General features: G+C 44.7%; 1 protein-coding gene and 1 pseudogene across 2 annotated transcripts in view; one reads left to right on the top strand and one right to left on the bottom strand.

Moving 5' to 3' along the window:
• Window positions 1-24,622, top strand: part of LOC124607222 (receptor-type tyrosine-protein phosphatase N2) — a 445,587-nt gene that overhangs the window by 67,427 nt on the left and 353,538 nt on the right. The gene's annotated exons all lie outside the window — the stretch shown is intronic.
• LOC124607627 lies at window positions 11,806-11,923 on the bottom strand (annotated as a pseudogene).

A 24,622-nucleotide genomic window follows, 5' to 3' on the forward strand; every position in this document is an offset into this window, starting at 1 on the left:
ACAATTCTTGTGCGACCTACTCTTTTGTAGTTAGCAATAAGTGTTTGAGATCTTCGCCAACTATCCCGAAGGGCATGATGGAAGAATTTCAGAGACATCCGTTTAGCGTGTACTCCAGCCTCAAGGAGATATTCAGGGGACTTAATTAGAATCATTTAAAGAAATACGAGGTTTTGTTATGAAATGCTGCTGTGCAAATTATGGTAACAAGTGTTCCAGTACATTATACATCCTCGCCAATGGAACTCACGGTAAGACCATAAAATTTAGAGAACCAAAAGTTCACAGGGACTCTGAAACAATTCTAGCGTCGTCATCGTGTACTTCACGTAAGAACAGAATAGAAATTTGGGATAGCATTACCCTTTCCGTCACTCTATTTGTGAATAGTATAAGAAAGAGGATTACGTATATTGGTAAGAATTCCAAGATCTAGTTTTCGATGATTTTCCTGGTTACCAATTGCCTTCTTCTGCACAATAGTTTCATGACTGATCCTCTCATATTCGTCAGATGTTACGGGGGACAATTTTATGTGTACCTGCTGTCAATACACAAGACTTAAGTTATTCCGCCATCAAAATAATATGAATGATAATTTAAACTTTAAATTTGATTTTGTTTTTCGTAAAAGGAAATATGACATTTTTCAGCAGGAATATATCAAAGTGAAAATAAAAAATCAAGAATTATGCACGTCACTGTCGATCTTGGAAAACATCATAGCTACGCTGAACGTTTCTCTTGCAGGAGAGATTCAGTGGACCCTAAGTACGAGGTGCTGAGTTCTATCTGACAGCTACGGCTTTTTTTTCTTTTTTGCAAGCAATGAACTGTGTAGATCCTGTGTTTTTTATTTCAAGAAGGTTGGCTTTGTCTTGGCGCCAAGCTCTGTTGCCCCAATCCGCACCAACGTACGCAGCTCTTCTTGCCATTTCATAGCCAAGTTTCGATTCGCCCGCGCTCCGTTCGGCCAGTGAACCATAAAACTGCTACTCTGTCTTTCACACAACACAAAAGAAGCTCCAAGGAGGCTGTGAGAAAACAGAGGAACGTAGGAAGTAAAACTACCACGGTAGTGTAGCTCTTTTCCCCCCTCTCTCATTCAGTACATCCCTGTAGAGCAGCAGTTCCAAACCGTATTTCATAAGGGAAGCTTGCAGAAATAAATCGTGCCTCTCGGAAACTCTCCTACAGTTTATCACGGTAAACCCACAAAGAATAAGACTGAATATTACTCTAATTGATTTAATACATTAAAAGCTTACTTTTGAGCACCTCACAGGAAGATCAATGCCTCAGAGAAGTCATTTGTTTCCTTCGCTGGAACGTTTGAGAGTTTAATCCCCTGATTCAACGTTACAATCCGAGCAGAATTTAATCAAGTTGACAGCAGAGGCGGGGGTTTGCGCTCTCTGTTGTTCAAATGCTCTCCCGGAATTTCAGTTTTAATTTTTTATGTTAAGTATCACGATAATATACGCGCTGTTAAGTGAAGCCTTTTGCTCAGCTTACTTTCATTCGCACTAGAGAAGTGCTGTGCCTCACCCATACATTTACGCACCTTCAAACTTAACGTATTTAGGTCCCAGGAGCGTTCACTTCACGTAATTTGAAGCATTCGTGCGACACTAGTCGGTGTATCTCATAAAGTGCGATGTGTTTTCGCTAAGAAGCAGCGAAACTGTAGTTTATGGGTAGGTAGTACGGAAACATGACTCCCGCCGCAAAAGTTCCGTTAGCTCGGATGGACTGCTTTTAGCGTAACAAACAAGGGTAGTCTGCCATTGTTTCCGATCTCATCACAAGCCTTCGAGGAGCGCCGCCTGTGAAATGAGGTACGCTGGCTGCCCTGCGATGTTCATCATCGTTCTTTGGTTTGTCATCCACGATTGTGGGTAATGTAGCTGATATATACTTTTCTTTCGGTTACTGAACGGCTTCTTTTTAAATCCAGAAAATTTAACATTTTGAGATAATAAGAAAACATAAATAGAACAGGAAGCGAACTCATTTCATAAATACACTCCTGGAAATGGAAAAAAGAACACATTGACACCGGTGTGTCAGACCCACCATACTTGCTCCGGACACTGCGAGAGGGCTGTACAAGCAATGATCACACGCACGGCACAGCGGACACACCAGGAACCGCGGTGTTGGCCGTCGAATGGCGCTAGCTGCGCAGCATTTCTGCACCGCCGCCGTCAGTGTCAGCCAGTTTGCCGTGGCATACGGAGCTCCATCGCAGTCTTTAACACTGGTAGCATGCCGCGACAGCGTGGACGTGAACTGTACGTGCAGTTGACGGACTTTGAGCGAGGGCGTATAGCGGGCATGCGGGAGGCCGGGTGGACGTACCGCCGAATTGCTCAACGCGTGGGGCGTGAGGTCTCCACAGTACATCGATGTTGTCGCCAGTGGTCGGCGGAAGGTGCACGTGCCCGTCGACCTGGGACCGGACCGCAGCGACGCACGGATGCACGGCAAGACCGTAGGATCCTACGCAGTGCCGTAGGGGACCGCACCGCCACTTCCCAGCAAATTAGGGACACTGTTGCTCCTGGGGTATCGGCGAGGACCATTCGCAACCGTCTCCATGAAGCTGGGCTACGATCCCGCACACCGTTAGGCCGTCTTCCGCTCACGCCCCAACATCGTGCAGCCCGCCTCCAGTGGTGTCGCGACAGGCGTGAATGGAGGGACGAATGGAGACGTGTCGTCTTCAGCGATGAGAGTCGCTTCTGCCTTGGTGCCAATGATGGTCGTATGCGTGTTTGGCGCCGTGCCGGTGAGCGCCACAATCAGGACTGCATACGACCGAGGCACACAGGGCCAACACCCGGCATCATGGTGTGGGGAGCGATCTCCTACACTGGCTGTACACCACTGGTGATCGTCGAGGGGACACTGAATAGTGCACGGTACATCCAAACCGTCATCGAACCCATCGTTCTACCATTCCTAGACCGGCAAGGGAACTTGCTGTTCCAACAGGACAATGCACGTCCGCATGTATCCCGTGCCTCCCAACGTGCTCTAGAAGGTGTAAGTCAACTACCCTGGCCAGCAAGATCTCCGGATCTGTCCCCCATTGAGCATGTTTGGGACTGGATGAAGCGTCGTCTCACGCGGTCTGCACGTCCAGCACGAACGCTGGTCCAACTGAGGCGCCAGGTGGAAATGGCATGGCAAGCCGTTCCACAGGACTACATCCAGCATCTCTACGATCGTCTCCATGGGACAATAGCAGCCTGCATTGCTGTGAAAGGTGGATATACACTGTACTAGTGCCGACATTGTGCATGCTCTGTTGCCTGTGTCTATGTGCCTGTGGTTCTGTCAGTGTGATCATGTGATGTATCTGACCCCAGGAATGTGTCAATAAAGTTTCCCCTTCCTGGGACAATGAATTCACGGTGTTCTTATTTCAATTTCCAGGAGTGTAATTACAGACTTTACGACACATTCACATTTCAGTCTTCCACGTGGAAATCTGTAAGAAATTGTCCATAGAGTTATTTCTTACGTGACACATTTGTAGAATTCACACTAAAGTTTATATTTTCTTTTACATAAGCCTTTACGTCACATTATTGTCATAAGCTTTACTTGTTGGTGCCTTGAGAAACTTCACGTATGTAATCCTGTATTTTCGATGACCAGTAATTTTCTGGTGTTCATCTCGTAAGTATGCCTGGTATTTAGGTTGGTGCAAATGGTTCAAATGGCTCTGAGCACTATGGGACTTAACTTCTGAGGTCATCAGTCCCCCAGAACTTAGAACTACTTAAACTAACCTAAGGACAACACACACATCCATGTCCGAGGCAGGATTCGAACCTGCGACCGTAGCGGTCGCGCGGTTCCAGACTGCAGCGTCTAGAACCGCTCGGCCAGTCCGGCCGGCTATTGTAGGTTGTTTATCTTTGGTACTGCGGAATAGACACGTCCTGTTGAGCAGCGAGTTGTCTGAGTGTGATCAGTCGTCACCTCAAACGGAGTGTCCACTCGTTCCAACATTCCAGGAGTCACAGCTGTGTGCGGTCGGCCGGCACTCGGGGGATGGGACAGGTTTGCGCGACCTCGCGTTGGTGACAGACGCCTCACCCAACGACTCTACGTATTTTTATTCACTGTCGAGTCTCCGTAGAATATCTCCGATGCTCTGGTTTTCCGCCCAAAGAAATTCAAATTACAGCTCTCCTCTTGGACCGCACCTCCGTTTGGAGCATTATGGGCAGAGCCCTCCCACCAGATCTGGATTTCTACGATCTGACGCGTCAGTTGGACATAATTCGCAACGATATCCGTCACGAAGACATCCAACTACACCATCAATCAATGCTAAGCCGAATAACTGCTTGAATAATGGCCTGAGGTGGAGACCAACGCGTTATTGGTTTGCTCAAATTATAAGCTTTTTCTCTTGAATAAATCGATTTTTCTGAAATTATAATTGTTCGTGGTTTCAGGAGTTCAAAAATGATTTTTTCCATTTAGAATTCAATATAGACGCCGCGCGGTATTAGCCGAGCGGTTTAAAGCGCTGCAGTCATGGACTATCTGACTGGTCGCGGCGGAGGTTCGTGTCCTCCCTCGGGCATGGGTGTGTGTGTTTGTCCTTAGGATAGTTTAGGTTAAGTAGTGTGTAAGCTTAGGGACTGATGACCTAAGCAGTTAAGTCCCATAAGATTTCACACACATTTGAACTTTATTTTTCAACATAGTTACCTAAAATTTTTGAAATTTCCGTCCTAGTTTTATTTCACTATGTGTTACACTTATCATTGGTGTAGTACGTTACCGCCAAACTGAAATATTGTACCTCTTTGAAGTTGAAAGCGAGATCATTCGCAGAGAAAACTCAGTAACACTTAAGAATATTTTCTATAATTTCTCCAGTTACTTCATGCAAGTCTGAATTGATTATAGCACTAGTGTCATCCGCCAAAAAGCTAATTCTGTTTGTTATACAATATGTCAAGTAAGGGCGTGGTCGGCGTTAGACACAGATGGTAAAATATACCGTGTTAATTCTTTCACAACCCAACAGAGAGAACCTTTATCCTTCATACAATGTCCATTACTTTACTCTTAATTCTTCACTGAGACACACATCAAGAGATACGAGTGCAACTTACGCTCCGCGTTCATCAAAGATGTTTGATGCCGCCTGCCAAGCATTGGTTCAGTGACAAAAATGAAGACTGGATATTGCAGGAGGGCGAAGATCCAAAGCACCGCAGCAGGCTTTGCAGTGACTGAAAAAAGAAGAAAGGAGTGCAGGTACTGGATTACCCTCACAATCGCCTGACGATAAACGCACTGAAAGCTTAGGGTCTTACATCAAAAAGAAATTACAAGATAAAAAGATCTCCACTTTGAAACAGCTGTTAAAGTATATTCGAGGTTTTAGGAGGCCTCTGCCACGTGAATACGCGAAAACTTTGTTTAAAGCAATCCTTGGAGATGCCAAGCAGTTATCGATTCTGAGGGCTTAATTGTATATTCTTTTGCTCGTATTTGATGAATGAATAGGTTTTAATTTGTTGTCAGATACATTTTTCTGTTGATTAAGACCGCCCCTATATCACTTAACAGACGGTATATTAGACAGAAGGTCCATAACATATATGAGAAATAACAGCCTTGTGGAACGCCATGAGCGATTTCCGTCCAGCCAGAAGACTCTCCCCTGCTTACATTGCATAAATTATTAAGTACAACTATCTGCATTCTTTTGGTTGGATTATCCATTGGTTGCCTTCACGATCTGTTCCATAAAATCCCAGTTTACTTAGGAGAATATTGTGAGCCAAGCAGTAAAATGCCTTAGATAAGTCACAGAAAATACCAACTGGCGCTATTTTGTTACTTAATGCTTGTAAAATTTGCTAAGTGAACGTGTAAATGGCATTTGCAGTTACGCAGCTCTTCTGAAATCCAAACTGTGATTAACCGGCGATTAGCTGTTCGCTTCCCGAACCCGCTACTGTGGACCCTAGTTCGGGACTGACACAGCCTCACGCTCAGGGCAGGGCCGAGATTAGGCGGGCGTCGCGCGGAAGCTGATAAGCCGTGGAAATGGCGCCGTTTTATCGGTTGGCCATAGCGTAATAGGGGGCAGCCGATACCAGGCCGGCAGCGCGGCATTACGGTGGCCGCGGTCTTCCGCACGTGTCACCGGCCAGAGCTGCAGCGCGGTACGAGCGCACTGCACTTACCAACACTTCCGCACAGGTTCCACGGTCGCGGACTGCAACGAATTACACTACTGGCCATTAAAATTGCTACACCAAGAAGAAATGCAGATGATAAACGGGTATTCATTGGACAAATATATTATACTACAACTGACGTGTGATTGCATTCTCACGCAATTTGGGTGCATAGATCCTGAGAAATCAGTACCCAGAACAACCACCTCTGGCCGTAATAACGACCTTGATACGCCTGGGCATTGAGCTTGGATGGCGTGTACAAGTACAGCTGCCCATGCAGCTTCAACACGATACCACAGTTCAACAAGAGTAGTGACTGGCGTATTGTGAAGATCCAGTTGCTCGGCCACCATTGACAAGACGTTTTCAATTGGTGAGAGATCTGGAGAATATACTGGCCAGAGCAGCAGTCGAACATTTTCTGTATCCAGAAAGGTCCGTACAGGACCAGCAACATGCGGTCGTGCGTTATCCTGCTTAAATGTAGGGTTTCGCAGGGATCGAATGAAGGGTAGAGCCACGGGTCGTAACAAATCTGAAATGTCCACTGTTCAAAGTGCCGTCAATGCGAACACGAGGTGACCGAGACGTGTAACCAATGGCACCCCATACCATCGCGCCGGGTGATACGCCAGTATGGCAATGACGAATACACGCTTCCAATGTGCGTTCACCGCGATGTCGCCAAACACGGAGGCGACCATCATGACGCTGTAAACAGAATCTCGATTCATCCGAAAAAATGACGTTTTGCCATTCGTGCACCCAGGCTCGTTGAGTACACCTTCGCAGGCGCTCCTGTCAAGGGTAACCGCAGCCACGGTCTCAGAGCTGATAGTCCATGCTGCTGCAAACGACGTCGAACTGTTGGTGCAGATGTTTGTTGTCTTGCAAACGTCCCCATCTGTTGACTCAGGCATCGAGACGTGGCTGCACGATCCGTTACAGCCATGCGGACAACATGCCTGTTATCTCGACTGCTAGTGATAAGAGGCCGTTGAGATCCAGCACGGCATTCCGTATTACCCTCCCGAACCCATCGATTCCATATTCTGCTAACAATCATTGGATCTCGACCAACGCGAGCAGCACTGTTGCGATACGATAAACCGCTATCGCGATAGGCTACAATCCGACATTTATCAAAGTCGAAAACGTGATGGTACGCATTTCTCTTCCTTACACTAGGCATCACAACAGCGTTTCACCAGGCAACGCCGGTCAACTGCTGTTTGTGTATGAGAAATCGGTTGGAAACTTTCCTCATGTCAGCAAGTTGTAGGTGTCGCCACCGGCGCCAACGTTGTGTCAATGCTCTGAAAAGCTAATCATTTGCATATCACAGCATCTTCTTCCTGTCTGTTAAATTTCCCGTCTGTCGCACGTCATCTTCGTGGTGTGCCAATTTTAATGGCCAGTAGTGTAATAACGAGCTCGCGTTAGGTCCGCTACGCTTAACTGCATCACAGATGTTTCACGCGCTTACGTCGTAAAGATCTAGTGCTACTACTCTAAGCCTTTTCTATCGCACCACTTTACGAACATATCCTTTACGACATAAACTTGCATTATTTCGTAGCTCTTTGTAAAACAATACGCAAACGCAGACATACATACATACACACACACACACACACACACACACATACACATACACACAGCACCACGAAGTAATTACCCGAATTGGACGGAAATCGTTAGATGTGATTTTGATAATTTCAGCAAAATTGCTGATTTATTCAAGAGAAAATCATCGGGTCTCATTTGAGTGGCTGGCTCTGAGCACTATGGGACTTAACATCTATGGTCATCAGTCCCCTAGAACTTAGAACTACTTAAACCTAACTAACCTAAGGACATCACACAACACCCAGTCATCACGAGGCAGAGAAAATCCCTGACCCCGCCGGGAATCGAACCCGGGAACCCGGGCGCGGGAAGCGAGAACGCTACCGCACGACCACGAGCTGCGGACGGTCTCATTTGAAGCGGCACTCATTAATGAAGAGGATCCTACCCCTGTCAACGAGATTGCAATCCGAAGACGTATCTGTAGACACCCCAGACAGTGGAGGGTTATCAACCTGACTGTCGCATGGCGTGCGTCCTGACAACCGGGAATAAAGATCTGGAGCGCCATTTCTTTTCAAAGCAGAAGCCCTTTGGTTGTTATCCGCGGCACCATTACAGCACAGCTGTATGTCCACGATATTCTGCGCCCCGTTCTGCTGCCCTTCATGGCAAGCCATCCTGGACTTACGTTTCAGCAAGATAATGCCCGCCCGCAAACGCTGAGAGTTTCTACTTCTTGTCGTCGCGCCTGCCAAACACTACCTTGGCCAGCAAGGTCGCCAGATCTCTCCTCAATTGAGAATTTTTGGTACATTATGGACAGGACCTACCAACCAGCTCTATTTTGACTATCCAACGCGCCAGTTGGATAGAACCTGACATGATATCCGTCAGAAGGGCATCCAATAACTGCATCAGGCCAGTGAAAAGCTGATTAGCTGCATGCATAAGGACCAAAGGTGGACCAACGTGTTATTGATTTGCTCAATTTGTAAATGTGGCAGACAGACTCTTGAATAAATCATCCAATTTTTCTGAAACTTTAATCATTCCTTTTCTGTACATGTACATCACATCTCCTGATTTCCATACCATTGCGTAATTCCTTCTTAATGCATGCTTTTTTTGTCTTAGAATGTACATGGGCTGAGACAAATACACTGTCTCTTCAAATGCATCCAGACACCCTTATGTAATGCGTAATTGGCCACTAGATGTCACGAAAGATGGATCTGACAGTGTAAAAGGTGGTGGAGAGTATTGTGCTGTCAGTATAAAAGCAATAAAAGCAGAATCGGTCGGTCAGGAGAGCTCAGTCAATTTCGAATGTGGGCTAGTCGATAGATACTACCTGCTTAGAACAATTCAAATGCCATGATGGATTTCCTAAAGGTGCCCAAGTCAACTGTTGGTGATATGACAGTGAAGTAGAACTGTGAAGGAACAACCACAGGTAAACCAAGGCCATGTGGACACTATTTACCGATGGATAGGGACAGTAGAGCATTGATGTGGGTGGTCGTAAAAAAAATCGCATGAAATCAGCGGAAGGAATCACCAGTGAGTAGAGAATTAAAAAGAATGGGGTGTAATTGTCGAACAGCTCCGCATAAGCTACGTTTCTGCAGTCAGTGCTAAGTGTCACTTGAGGTACCATTAAGAGCGAAGCCTCTGGACTGTGGATCACCGGAAACAAGTGATTTGTTATGATGAATCATGCTATCTCCTGTGGCACTCCAATGGAAGGGTTCGGCTTTCGTGATTACCTGGAGATCATCACCTGCTGAGCTAGTAATCTGGCGTCAGCACACCAAGCGGCAAAGAGATAGCAGGATGATCGATAGAGGCCAAAGACAGACTCGCAAGAAACGCGCCTCCAACGGCCTCTCGGCCGCCAATATTAAGATCGCCGCCACGGACTCGAGGGCCCAGTCAGTTCCAGTCTGTCATTCAGAGAGTCACCGAGACATAAGTAACAGCCCAGTCACTTACAGTCAAAGCTTTACGCCTCACCTGGGCCCGTAAACACCGACCTTAGACTGTTGATGACTGGAAACATGTTGCCTGATCGGACGAGTCTCGTTTCAAATTGTATCGAGCAGATGGAGGTGGGCCCTGCATGTCAGCAGTGGATTGTTCAAGCTGCTGGAGGCTCTGCAATGGTTTGGGGCGTGTGCAGTTGGAGTGATATGGGACCCCTGATACGTCTAGATATGACTGACAGTTGACACGTACGTAAGCTGTTATTGGGTTGTTTTTGGGATAGGAAACCAAACAGCGAGGTCATCGGTCTCATCAGATTAGAGAAGGAAGTCGGCCGTGCTGTTTCAAAGGAACCATCATGGCATTAGCCTGGAACGATTTAGAGAAATCACGGAAAACCTAAATCAAGACGGCCGGACGCGGGATTGAACCGTCGTTCTCCCGAATCCGAGTCCAGTGTGCTAACCACTGCGCACTGCTCCACGTCGCTCAGTCTCGTACCTAAGCATCATGTCTGATCACCTGTATCCATTCATGTCCATTGTGCATTCCGAAGGACTTAGGCAATTCCAGTAGGACAACGCGACACCCCACACGTCCAGAATTGCAGCAGAGTGGCTCCAGGAACACTCTTCTGAGTTTAAACACTTCCGCTGGCCACCAGACTCCCCAGACATGAACATTATTGAGCATATCTGGGATGCCTTGCAATGTGCTGTTCCACCACCTAGTATTCTTACGGATTCATGGTCAGCCTGCAGGATTCATGGTGTCAGTTCCTTCCAGCACTATTTCAGATGTTAGTCGAGTCCATGCCACGTTGTGTTGCGGCTCTTCTGCGTGCTCGCGGGGGCCCTATACGATATCAGGCAGGTGTGCTATATTCTTTGCCTCTTCGTGTATTTGAGATCCCCTGTCGATAGCCCTCATTACTTCACGAGAATAGAGCGTTAGTTGTGTTTCACAAGAACGATATTTTCTGAATCCCTGCTGACTAGGTGGTGACAGATCGTCTTCCTTCATGATGTTCAGTTTTATACTCGTTACTGTCTAATTCGAACATCGTACTCACTTATGCTGGCTGTTTATTTAATGGAGGCAACTAGAAACATATTTTGAATGCCCTGAGTGACAAGGGCCACTTTCTATCCGTGTACGTACGAAATTAAAATAGCCTCTAGCTCACCCGTTCCAAACAAACCGTATTCTGCAGCAAAGCACGCGAGGGCTTGAAAATACACGTCCAGTATAACAGCCTAACATGATAGTTTGACACGTGTGTGTCAGTGAAACGGTGAGATTCCGTTTAGAGCTGCCATCATCAAAACCGCATATGCGGCGCCGAGAGCCGTGTGCCGGTGTGATTTCGACGTAATTCAAGCACTGGCTTTTCAGTTGCCGCCTTCTCTGCTGGAGGTTTAATTAACCGCCTGCCGCTCGCAGATGATAGGATCCGCCGCAGCCGTTCTGTGTGCGACATGCGCAGTGCATTCCGTGCACCTCTGCGTGCTGTGGTCAGGTTTATGTCTGTAGAACGCTAAGCATACGGTAGCGCGGCGAAATATACTGAATTAGCCAAAAATCACAAACACAGCAATACATCGGGACAGTTGATTCCGGTGTCAGCACAACATTGCTGCACAAAGTTGTCTGTCGCAAGTGAACCGGTGGCACTGGAATCCGCTTCGAACTTTCGTGGCGATTCGCCAACGGAGAATAATTATTTTTCTTTTATTGTCTTTCGCTCTTCGTTCATTTATTCATTCCTACCATATGCGTACTGTTAGAGACTACAAATGCCCACCTGTGAATAGAGCTACAGGGACGAAAGTGCTTCTCGCAAATACACTCCGTCTTCAGGCCACGAGTGGCCTACAGGGACCATCCGACCGCCGTGTCACCCTCAGTTGAGGATGCGGGTAGGAGGGGCGTGGGGTCAGCACACCACTCTCTCGGTCGTTATGATCGTGTTCTTGACCGAAGCCGCTATTATTCGGCATCACGAGGCTGAGTGCACCCCGAAAAATGGCAACAGCGCATGGCAGCCTGGATGGTCACCCATCCAAGTGCCGACCACGCCCGACAGCGCTTAACTTCGGTGATCTCACGGGTACCGGTGTATCGACTGCGGCAAGGCCGTTGCCACTTCTAGCACATGCAGGCTACTAGAAATAACGTGATTTTGAGACGACCAACTTGTCGAGGCATGTTCGGAGCACATTTTCATGCGGAGAGGAAGTTCCTTGAAGGTTGTTTGATAGAGAAAGGTGAAAATCTGAGGGCGCAGGATCAGGTGAATATGGTGGGTACGGAATGACTTCCCAACACAACTCCTGTGTAGCGTGTTTTGTCAGTGTAACAGAAGGCAGGCGTTATCATGTAGTAGCATCACTTCACGTAACCTTCCTGGTCGTTGTCTGCAAGACGTCTCAGTTGTTGACAAATGTCAGCAGTGATGGTTACATCTCGGAGAAGCAAATCGTAGGACACCACGCCGTCACTGGTGGAATATATATCCATAATATATATCCAGAAACTATAGGTTATGGAAGCGCTCAGGTCTTTGCACGGGGAGTTGCTGCTTTGTTTGGGCTTAACCATTCCTTTCTTTTTCTTACGTTAGCATAAATACACCATTTCTCGTCACCAGTAACGACAGGTGTGGTCGGTGTTGTTTACGAGCCAGTTGATAACCAGCAAGCGGAGATGCACATAAGACTACCCGACGATTTTTATGATTTTGGCTTAGAGCATGCAGTATTCATACAACCGATTTTTGAACCTTTCCCATTGAATGCAAATGTCGCACTATGGTGGAATGAACACGGTTTCTTCACATTTCCCAGTTCTCGAGTATACTAACGAGAATCATTGTGCATTAATGCGTTTCAACGATCTTCATCAAACACCGAAGTTCTTCTTGAACATGGAGAGCCACTAAAATCAAAACGATCCTCGTTAAAACGAGAAATTTTCTTGTTGTGCCCTGTCCAGTGGCACTATTCTCATGTTGCTAGTTTCCTACGCTGCTGTCATCCCTATGATGCACTCAAACAGAAGGCTGTGTCAGAAATGTTCCGATTTCTCCACTTAGAAATCCATTTTCTAGCGCCCACAGCTCCATCCACTATTTACAAATGACAAAATGATAGTATGTCAACTCAGTTAGCAACAGTGAACTACAAATAAAAAATGACAATCGACAAATGAACCAATACCAACCGGAATACCAACGCGCGAAACAAAAACGCTGCGAACTTATGCACTAGCCTAATAGAAATGGATTTAATGCTTTCATGCCTTCCTAATCTTTGCTGTATTGTTCGCTTTGTTTCCGTGAAAGAGTGTAAAGTTACAGAAATGGTTCAAATGGCTCTGAGCACTATGGGACTCAACTGCTGTGGTTATCAGTCCCATAGAACTTAGAACTACTTAAACCTAACTAACCTAAGGACATCACACACATCCATGCCCGAGGCAGGGTTCGAACCTGCGACCGTAGCAAAAGTTACAGAAGGTCCTGCTATTTTTTCCTCCTACAAGAGAGTAGAAATATCTGAAACCAAAAAGATATGTACCTTTAACAGAGAAAAAGCCTACATTATGCGTAAATATGAACGTAAATAGATAAAAGTGTTTTAATAACACAGCGAAAAAGTCAGAATTATTTAGAAAAATAATTTTCTATATTATTTACCACAAAAATAAAACAAGATACAAAGGATAAAGCAAAAATCTCTATTTACTGCATTCTAGATATTGTTTTGTGTGTTTGCAAGTATATATTTCCTTGAGCAAATAAACGTATATGTTCTGATATTCTTGTATGATACATTTTCTACTCTTTCAATTTTCAGGACAGTAAATAATTTACTACACGGCTTTTGAGAAGAACTTCTCCTTTGAATTCTATTACAGTCATTAATAAACCGTATTATCATTCACTGTCCTTCATTTTGTTACTGTTTCATTTTTTTTCGTAAAAAGGGCAATCCCTCGTAATCTCACTTTCGCCGTTCAGATGCCAAACTCCACGGCAGACAGCTTTCACAATACACGCAATTTTGGGGCTGATGTGTAAACGAAATTGACCACTAGAGACAGCCAAGATTCGGTACAGGTATAAAAACTCCAGGAAGTTGGCGATAGGCTCACTTACTTGTCTTGAGTAGTTAATTTAAGGACGAAAAGGGCTTAAGGCTGATTCACAATGGACAGCAGCGGAACGGAAGGCGATGTCACTGTAAAATGGTGGTGTATTTCCAATAGACAGAACGTCAACAGGTCACTTCGCTTAGCCCTGTACTGCATGGGAAATATGAGGTAATAGGACGGCTTCCGTGATATATCACGATACCTATACTACTAAACGGCTAAACAGTCATCTTATTACCCGCTACCAGCTGGCAGTTGCTAATCTAATAGCTTCTGGGTGAATCGAAAATTTGATTTTCAGTTTTTCAAATAATTATTCACCGAATTTGAAAATTTAAAACGCCGTCATACTCTTACGTTAAAGTTTTGACGCAGTATCAAGAATTTAAGGCAGAAATTGTGTATATTTCTTGATACAATACAACTCACCGCGCGCAAATTACCTAGAATATATTCATCCAGTATTTGACAATGACAGCATGTAGCCGCTTACAACAAACTTTGCGCATTTCAAACATTTCGAAACTCCGTGACGCACATGCAACAAAGGAAACACAAACAAACATGGCATAGTTTTTCATTAAGTTACTATTGGTATGATAAAATCATTAACATTATTGTATGTCGATTAATATGGCATCGATGAGAAGGTTGTATTACGACTTTGGAGAAGTCTGTGGTGCTACCTAATAGAGAATAAGTAAAACACTATTTCAGTACATGCCTATCAGTTTTTTTTAAGAGTGGCAGGGGAAGGGGTGGAGGGTCCTTGACTGCAGGATGAACGAAAATATAAATGTGAAAGAGAAATAAACAACATAAAAAAATCTTCTCTGCTGATATTCTTCTTTCAATTTCCTATTACATCAAGTACACCATTGCATTTTATAAACACTGGGGGAAAAAATATGGCATCTAGAATCTCGTAAGTGCAAAGAACATACAGCCAAAGAAAACACTATTTCAGAGCAAGCTTCAAAGCATTGTGAAGATCTTTGCTTGCGGAGATGAACAGAGTAAGTGTAAATATCGCCAGTGGTCATAAATTATTTTCTGTCAGTTTCATATAACGTAGTATTTTATACACATTTAAGTAATCAAAATGACATGTTAGAGCTATTAAATGTAATAACTGTGTTGCCAACAGTGGCAGACTTTGTATATAAACATCTATTACCTTATTATTAGTATGTTATTTTTGTGGGCAGGGAGAGAGAGAGAGAGAGAGAGAGAGAGAGAGAGAGAGAAGCCAGTGACTGGTAACACTAACTTTTTTTTCATTCGACGTCAATGATTGTCTAACCAAAAGTGTACGCATATTGTTCACTTTGTTTTTATTGGCAATTTGTGAAAATTCCATGAGAATTTGATATTTTTCTTACGATTGTTGTCCCACACGATTCACCGTACATCCGAAATCAAAAATTAACTGGATAAATGAAAGGTATACACAGTTTCTAGGTGAGAAGGAGATAAAAGCTTTTAAGGAACATTGTTTCAACAGTGAAAAGTCATCTCTGTTGCAGGTGAAAATTAGATTCGGGTGTTATATGGACCTTAGAAAGCAAACAAGACATAAAGGGTCAAGTAAAACGCTGCTACGTACTGCCGTATTGTGTTGGTGTTAGTACGTCGATCTATTTATTTCCTCGAGCAAAAATGGAGACATTTTGTAATAGTTGGACGATCTTTTCCACAGTGGAAAATTGATAATACTTCTTTGTCAGTAACATTCACAATGAATTGGCGTTTATTTTGATCATGGCTGCGCTTCAGAAATTTTGCATGCAACAGTTTTAATGGACTGGGAATGACAGACAAGCAGTTGAAAAATAAATGTTTATTAAACCTTGACCATGGTTTAGACAGTTTTAAAACAATCATCGTATTATCTATATCCGATGTAGTAGTCGTTGATTCTGTCTACTACATGTGCGCGTAATCCACTTACCATTTAAAATACATGATTTAGAAATGGTAGCTCTCTACTGTCGGGCTTAGACTTAAAACTTTTTACAGTACCACACAATAAGTTTTAAGACAAATCACTATCGTAGAAGCTATTATTTTTTAATCATGTATTTTAAATGCTGATTAAGTGGAGGGCACGCATATGTACTAACGATTACTACATCGGATATAGATAATACGTAATTCTACGTGCAATACCTTCTGAAGAACTTGAAATTCTTGAAATAAGACAGTCTCGGTTGCAAAATCTTTTTTATTTACAGGAAATTGCCCGTTTCGCCCTTTTGAGGCGTCATCAGATTGACGTAGAGGTAAAAAATGACAATGGTGAGGCGTATGCAGATTAAATGGGGAAACAGAGTTAATACAAAAGAGGCAAAGTTCCAGGCTGTACTGTCGGCTCTATAATTAAGTAAAACGTGGAACTTACGTAAGAATTAATGTGGAATACCAGCATTCGTCAATTAATGCCCGCATATAACATTAAGATAAAATTTTATAAGGAGCCATTGTCCTATCTTCATGGCATGAATAAAAGCACTACGGAACCTGTAACAGCTAATACAATGCCAACTATAACTATAGTGTCTGCTGCACAGGAAAACTATGACAAACCAAGAAAAATTAAAAAATCTTACGTAACACGGAACCAACCGCGTTCCGGCGTACCCAGCAGGAGCGCTGCGTACAGCTGACAAATAGCAGATAATGCGGTCGAAAACAGGATACGTCAGCCCTCCAAGCCGGCCACACATACATAAAGCCGTAGAGGCAAGGTTATACACGACTGTAGCACCAGACATTAAAGGCAAATGGCGTTGGCTATCCAACGTGCTTACACATGCGGAAGAGAAATTAGGTAAACAGTAAACTATTAAAATTGAATTTATTGCAAGAATATTAATGCAGTAGGTCCAAAAACAGAAAATTGGTACCGGTAGAAAGAAATCTATAAAGTGTAAATTTGTTTAAGATCTGTCAGGCAGTAAAACTTAAAATGACGCTAAAACATTAGTCAAACCGATAAAACGAGTTAAAAGGTAAGGAATAAGAAAGGTAGTGTCACATTCATAGTAAAAGTTACTGGTGGGTTGGAATAGTGAGCACTATAGTATCATAATAAGACCGGTGTCTGCTAACCAACTGACCGTTCAATAAAATACATTTCTCTGTTCCGGGATGTTTCAGAACTTCAATCTCCCCTAAAGGATTTAGCCTTTTCCCTTTACAGGCGGTATGGGGTACATGTAAATTGCTCAATGTCGGAGAGCGGTGCCCACTAGATTTTAGATGCTCTGCAAAGGTCGAATTATGTTAATTTGTCCATACTTGTAAATATAATGTTCACCAAATCTAGTTCGAAACTTGCTGCCACATATGACGCTTCGCAGTCGACGCACGCTATTCTGTAAATCCCGGATTCGGCGTATTTTTCTTCAGTAGATACCTTATTTCTGATCCTGTACTTTGTTGACGAGAAGGCGATGTCCACATCGTATTTGCTAAATAGATTTGCAAGGTCAAACCATAAGGTACCTAAAAAAGGGGTTTTAACAAATCTAGTGTTCTTGGGTAGTAAATCTAATGGAAGATTAGACTGATCAGGATTGGTTTTTTATTGACGCAGATCGTCTATAATGTTTCCACATTGATTTTTACGTAAGTTTCACGTTACGGTTAATTGGAGAGATGGCTGCACAGCCTGGAACTTTGCTTCTTTTGTGTTTTTATATTTACCCTATTTCCGCGTTTAATCTGCATATGCCTCACAATTGTCGTTTTGTACCCATAAGTCAAACTGATGATGCCCTAAAAAGGTCGAAACGCGTCATTTCCTGTAAATAAAAAAGATGCAACACAGACTGACTTATTTCAAAAAATTCATAACCAGTTTCTGCACCAGGACCGCAGCGTGGAATGGAACCATTTGTGCCTTCTTTCACCGCGGTCAAAGTTGCAAACCTGCATTGTGCATCTGGTTGGCTGTTATTTTCAATCCATTGAATTGTTGTAGGTTATTAGTAAACTTTATTAATAAAAATATTCATACAACTGGAGACTGAATTTTATCCTGAAATATATACTACAGCTGGTGAAAAAATAACAGGTATGAATAAAATACACTACTTGCCATTAAAATTGCTACACCAAGAAGAAATGCAGATGATAAACGGGTACTCATTGGACAAATATATTATACTAGAACTGATATGTGATTATATTTTCACGCAATTCGGGTGCATAGATCCTGAGAAATCAGTACCCAGAACAACCACTTCTGGCCGTAAAAACGGCCTTGATACGCCTGGGCATTGAGTCAGAGCTTGGATGGCGTGTATAGGTACAGCTGCCCATGCAGCTTCAACACGATACCACAGTTCATCAAGAGTAGTGACTGGCGTATTGTGACGAGCCAGTTGCTCGGCCACCAGTGACCAGACGTTTTCAATTGGTGAGAGATCTGGAGAATGTACTGGCCAGGGCAGCAGTCGAACATTTTCTGTATCCAGAAAGGCCCGTACAGGACCTGCAACATACGATCGTGCATTATCTTGGTGAAATGTAGTGTTTCAGCTGGCATCGAATGAAGGGTAGAGCCACGGGTCGTAACAAATCTGAAATGTAACGTCCACTGTTCAAAGTGCCGTCAATGCGAACAAGAGGTGACCGAGACGTGTAACCAATGGCACACCATACCATCACGCCGGGTGATAGCCAGTATGGCGATGACGAGTACACGCTTGCAATGTGCGTTCACCGCGATGTCGCGAAATACGGATGCGACCATCATGATGCTGTAAACAGAACCTGGATTCATCCTAAAGAATGACGTTTTGCCATTCGTGCACCCAGGTTCGTCGTTGAGCACACCATCGCAGGCGCTCCTGTCTATGATGCAGCGTCAAGGGCAACCGCAGCCATGGTCTCCGAGCTGATAGTCCATGCTGCTGCAAACGTCGTCGAACTGTTCCTGCAGATGGTTGTTGTCTTTCAAACGTCCCCATCTGTTGACTCAGGGATCGAGACGTGGCTGCACGATCCGTTAGAGCCATGCGGATAAGATGCCTGTCATCTCGACTGCTAGTGATACGAGGCCATTGGGATCCAGCACGGTGTTCCGTTACTACCCTCCTGAACCCACCGATTCCATATTCTGCTAACAGTCATTGGATCTCGACCAACGCGAGCAGCAATGTCGCGATACGATAAACCGCAATCGCTCTGGGCTACAATCCGACCTTTATCAAAGTCGGAAAAGTGATGGTACGCATTTCTCCTCCTAACACGAGGCATCACAACCACGTTTCACCAGGCAACGCCGGTCAACTACTGTTTGTGTATGAGAAATGTGTTGGAAACTTTCCTCATGTCAGTACGTTGTATGTGTCGCCACCGGCGTCAACCTTGTGTGGATGCTCTGAATAGAGCATATCGCAGCATGTTCTTCCTGTCGGTTAAATTTTGCGACTGTAGCACGTCATCTTCGTGGTGTAGCAATTTTAATGGCCAGTAGTGTAATTATTCTGAAACTCTACCATCATTGGTAGTTCCGACTTCTTGTAAGAAAGGTATTCCATCACAATCCCGCTTTCGCAACTGACATCACCCTGAACAGAGGTAAATTTGGCACCGACGTCCAAAGAAACACGACCACTCATGAGAACAGAGTCTCAGTACGTGAATAAGACGCCAGGAGCGCTGCGGTAGACTCACTTGCGACGAGTAGTCGACTGACAGAAGACAGTCGCTCACGCAAATGAGGCTTTAGACAACATACCAGCTGATACTACGACGTTTGGGTGTGGCAATGACGAGGTATGTGGGTGGTAACGAGCAGCAAGCAGCCAGCGCCTCTGGGCGGCGGCGGGGGCGGCGGAGGCGGCGGAGGCGGCGGCTCCGCAGGTCGATAGGCGGCGCGCTGGCGTGGGCGTGGGCGGCGTCCGATACCCGTAAACAAGTTAGCTGGCCGCGCGATACCAAAATGTTCCCACCGCTACCACCAGCTACTTGTAGGGGGGCCGAGCGGAAATGAGACGCCCGTATCGGCTCCCCTGCGAGGCGTCTGCAACTTCATCGGCAGAGCGGAAGGCGAAACTCGATCGGCGCCGCCGACGGGCGTGAAAAAGAAAACAGCACTGATACTCGCCGGGCGATCCGATATTGCGATGGGGGCGGGGGGCGTCGACGTGCCGAGCTCAATATCGAGCGCTCGGAGAGTTTCTCCTACGAGAGTCATTTCAAAAATTCTGCGCACTTTAAGATAAAACTGAAGAAAATACCCTTACAGGCAGTCAATATAATCTCCATTCTTGCGTATGACAGCTTCCAAACGTTTCTGCAACTTCTGGAGGAGTGGGGGGAAGAGGGCGGTGTGTCCAATCCATATTTATTGACTTTCTCATTTAGAGAAGACAGAGCCGGCCGCTGTGGCCGAGCGGTTCTAGGCGCTTCAGTCCGGAACTACGCGGCTGCTACGGTCCCAGGTTCGAATCCTGCCTCGGGCGTGGATGTGTGTGATGTCCTTAGATTAGTTAGGGTTAGGTAGTTCTAAGTCTGATGACCTCAGATGTTAAGTCCCATAGTGTTTGGAGCCATTTTTTAATTTCTTATTTTATTTATTTATTTATTTTATTTTATTTTTTTTTTTGAGACGACAGAAGGAGCGATCTGTCCTACTTGCTAAAAATGTTCTACAGTCAAGATCGCATAAAAATTTCTTATTTAAAACAACCGGTTTCGACAGGCTTTGCTGTTATCTTGAGGTGTTAAAAATCATTTTGTTACGAAGAGTGTTCATTTTAAGGAGGACCTCACGCCAGTTGTCGTGTGAATAACAAAACAACATATTATAAAAGGTTTGTCATAACTAAAATATTTAAAAACATAAACCATCTTGTGCAAATGGCCATGTCTGTACACAGTACACAGTATCAAATCTGTTTACATAAGCTTGGATATATTATAAACACCTTAAACGGCGTATAAGGTACGATTTGTACTTTGTACGCCATTGAAGGTGGATTTTAAATAGTAAACACCTTAAACGGCTTGAAAGTCACAATTTGTACCTCGTACAGATGGATTTTCAATGTTCAGAATATGTCCAGCTTATGTCAACAAATGTGCTACTATGTACTGTGTTTTATGACGTAACAATCATCTGTGAGCGCTATATATATATATATATATATATATATATATATATATATATATATATATATATATATATATATATGGACATGGCCATTTGCACAAGTTTTATGTTTTTAAATATTTCAGTTATGGCAGACATTTTATAATATGCTGTTTTCTTATCCACATGACAACTTGGCGTGAGGACCACCTGAACACGCTTCATAACAATAGATTTTTTAAGACCTGAAAATGACAGCAAAATCTGTTGCTTTAAATAAAAAAAATTTATGCGATCTTGGCTATAGAACGTTTCTACCATCCATATTTGTCCAGCGTTTCTCCCTCAGGCAGGGCGATATGGGGTCTGGCACTATCGTGCAAAAGGAGGTCACCAGCTGCAAGCCTGTCAGGCATTCTTTGACGAATTTTCGGACGCAAAACATTTATCAGAAACAGCTTATAGTACGCGCTGCTACAGACGTCCCCTGGCACATTCTATTTGTATCTATAACTCCATTCATGTCATACATAATTGTCATCAGCAGTTTCACCTTTGATCGTTGGCAGCGGAATTTTTTCGGGCATGGAGAATTGGAATTTTTACATTGTGACGCCTTAGACTTCAGTTCTGGCTCAAAATCTTATATACAGGTTTCATCACTCTTCTAATTCTGTTCGATAACGTTGAAGCAGTACTTCTGCAATTTTTTGCGACGTCACTCAGATCGCGCTGAACCCATCTGGCAGCAACTTTTCTCATCTTTAACTCTACGGTTATGATTCAGTAAACTGAAGTGACAGAGGCGCTGGTCTCATATCCAAATTTCTCACATTTTTTTCATCGATCCTCTCTCCCAAAATGCCATTTACAGTAACTTGAGAGCTGCAGTCTGTTGCAGTTGATGGCCTTCCACTTTTCGGGCTGTTCTAAGTGCTTACCCGAACTTCACGGAAACGACAAGACCACCGTGATACTTGCTACGATCTTCTACTCTATTCCCATACATCTCTCTCAAGGCATTGTAAATTTCCGTGGCTAGCCGTTGTGGCCGAGCGGTATTAGGCGCTTCAGTCTGGAACCGCACGACCACTACGGTCGCAGGTTCGAATCCTGCCTCGGGCATGGATGTGTGTGATGTCCTTAGATTAATTAGGTTTAAGTAGTTCTAATTTCTAGGGGACTGATGACCTCAGCTGTTAAGTCCCATAGTGCTCAGAGCCATTTGAGCTAAATTTCCGTTGGGTTCTTTCGACGCAGAGGTTCGATTTTGACGTAGGAACACTGGTCACTACGTGTAATCCGACCTGACTCGGTTTTGAAATTAGAATTATATTAATACCGTCAGCTGCTCACGGGCGTTGATATACATCAACGGAGACAGGTGAAAATGTGTGCCCCGACCGGTACTCGAACCCGGGATCTCCTGCTTACATGGCAGACGCTCTATCCATCAGAGCCACCGAAGGCACAGAGGATAGTGCGACTGCAGGGACTATATCGCGCACGCCTCCCGCGAGACTCACATTCGCACGTTGTATGTCCACACGCTACATTCGTAGTGTCCCACCCCAACATACTCATTACTCGTGGAAGACATTCTTACCAAGTCCCGTAAGAGTTCGGAGAATATGTGTGCATCCGCACAGAAGAAGGAGGTCATGGCCGGTATTGCCAGAACTATATACTTATATGGATATGGTGTCTGTTCTTTCGGACATGTCCAAAAGAACAGACACCATATCCTTATAAAAAAAAGACTCTGTTTCAGCTCCCAGTTTAAACCTGAATTACTCACGACACAGCCATGCAAACCAGCAAACTACCGTCACGCCTAAAGCCTCGCTCAAAACTGACATGAATTCCAACTTTATCACGCCTCTGTAAGAGTCGCTCATGCGCGGCGTGCAGGAGATTTGAAATGATCCTCGTAGCAGCTGGGAGAGGACGGGGCATTGCGAAATGAAGATCTACGCCGGAGGATTCAGACCCTAGGCACGTATAAAGCGCCTCTCCTCCCTGTGTTTGTTTGTTGCCCCAGCAGGGAAATTAAACTCGAAATGAGCTCACCGGAGAAATTGTTAGTAACCCGCTTAAATGAGCACACTGGTCCCTTTGGCGCGCTGCAGACGGTGTAGCGAAAAGCAGAAAAAGCAATGCTAAACAGGAACACTGAGAGAATCTTAAGAGCATGTCATTCATCCACGAGAGAAGTTGCGTACGTTCGCGTTTCTTGACTATTGTTCATCAGTCTCAGACGCTTATCAAGTAGGATTAATAGAGGAGATAGAGGAAAGGTCCAACGGAGAGCGGCATGCTTCGTCAGGGGATCGTTTACTAGGCGGGAGAGTGTTACGGAAATGCTCAGCCAAGACTAGTGGCAGATGCTACAAGAGAGGCATTGTGCCTCACGGACAGGTTTATTGTTGAAATTAGGAGAAGAATCAGGCAATTACTTCCTCCCTCATATGTCAAGCGCCATGATAGCAACGAGAAAATCAGAGAAAATACATGTCTCACGGAGCTTTCAAATTGTTCTGAGCGCTATGGGGCTTAACATCTGAGGTCATCAGTCCCCTACACTTGGAACTACTTAAACCTAACTAACCTAAGGACATCACACCTGCGACCGTAGCAGCAGCGCGGTTCCGGACTGAAGCGCCTAGAACCGTTCGGCCACAACGGCCGGCTCACGGAGCTTTACCGCTAATGATTTTCCCAAGTGCAATTCGTGAATGGAACAGGACAGTGGTACTGTTAAGTAGCCTCTGCCACACACTGTATGATGGCTTGCAGAGAATAGATGTAGATTCAGAAGGGGTATCATGCTGACCTGTGACGCTCCAGCTATGATGAATATCATTTTAGTGAAGTGTATAAGCGGTAGACGGTCCAATATCATCTGGACGCACCGACATGGAGTCGTCTCAGAATGGTAGAAATAAGGTATTGTGTTTGGTTCAAATGGCTCTGAGCACTATGGGACTTAACATCTGTGGTCATCAGTCCCCTAGAACTTAGAACTACTTAAACCTAACTAACCTAAGGACATCACACACATCCATGCCCGAGGCAGGATTCGAACCTGCGACCGGAGCGGTCACGCGGTTCCAGTCTGAAGCGCCTTTAACCGCACGGCCACACCGGCCGGCGGTATTGTGTTTGGACGTGCCCTTGATGAAATCGTGAACGAAGTTGCCCAGTATGTTGATAAATCACCATAGACTGTCCAGCATGTCTACAGGGAACAGTGTGCCATCGTAATCGGCAGACGCAGGAGACGAATGTCAAGCCTTGCCAATGACAGTCACTTTCGAACCAGACAGGAATAGCTGCTCTCAGTGAATGCGGGTTTTTCTGAGGCATTTTGTGAATATTGAGAACGAGCTAAATCCAGTGGACATTAGGAGTCGAGCAGCTTTAAAAAGACAGTGCCCACATTGGCATACGAAGCTGCATGTCCTCAATGGACCAGACAGGTCAGAAACTGGACAGTAGGTGACAAGAGAGCGTGTAGTATGGTCGGGCGCGCCACGAATTTTGCTTCTTCTCAAAAGATAGAGATCTCTTATCGATGACACAA

Source organism: Schistocerca americana, chromosome 3 (genome assembly GCF_021461395.2).
Source record: "Schistocerca americana isolate TAMUIC-IGC-003095 chromosome 3, iqSchAmer2.1, whole genome shotgun sequence".
NCBI lineage: Eukaryota > Metazoa > Arthropoda > Insecta > Orthoptera > Acrididae > Schistocerca > Schistocerca americana.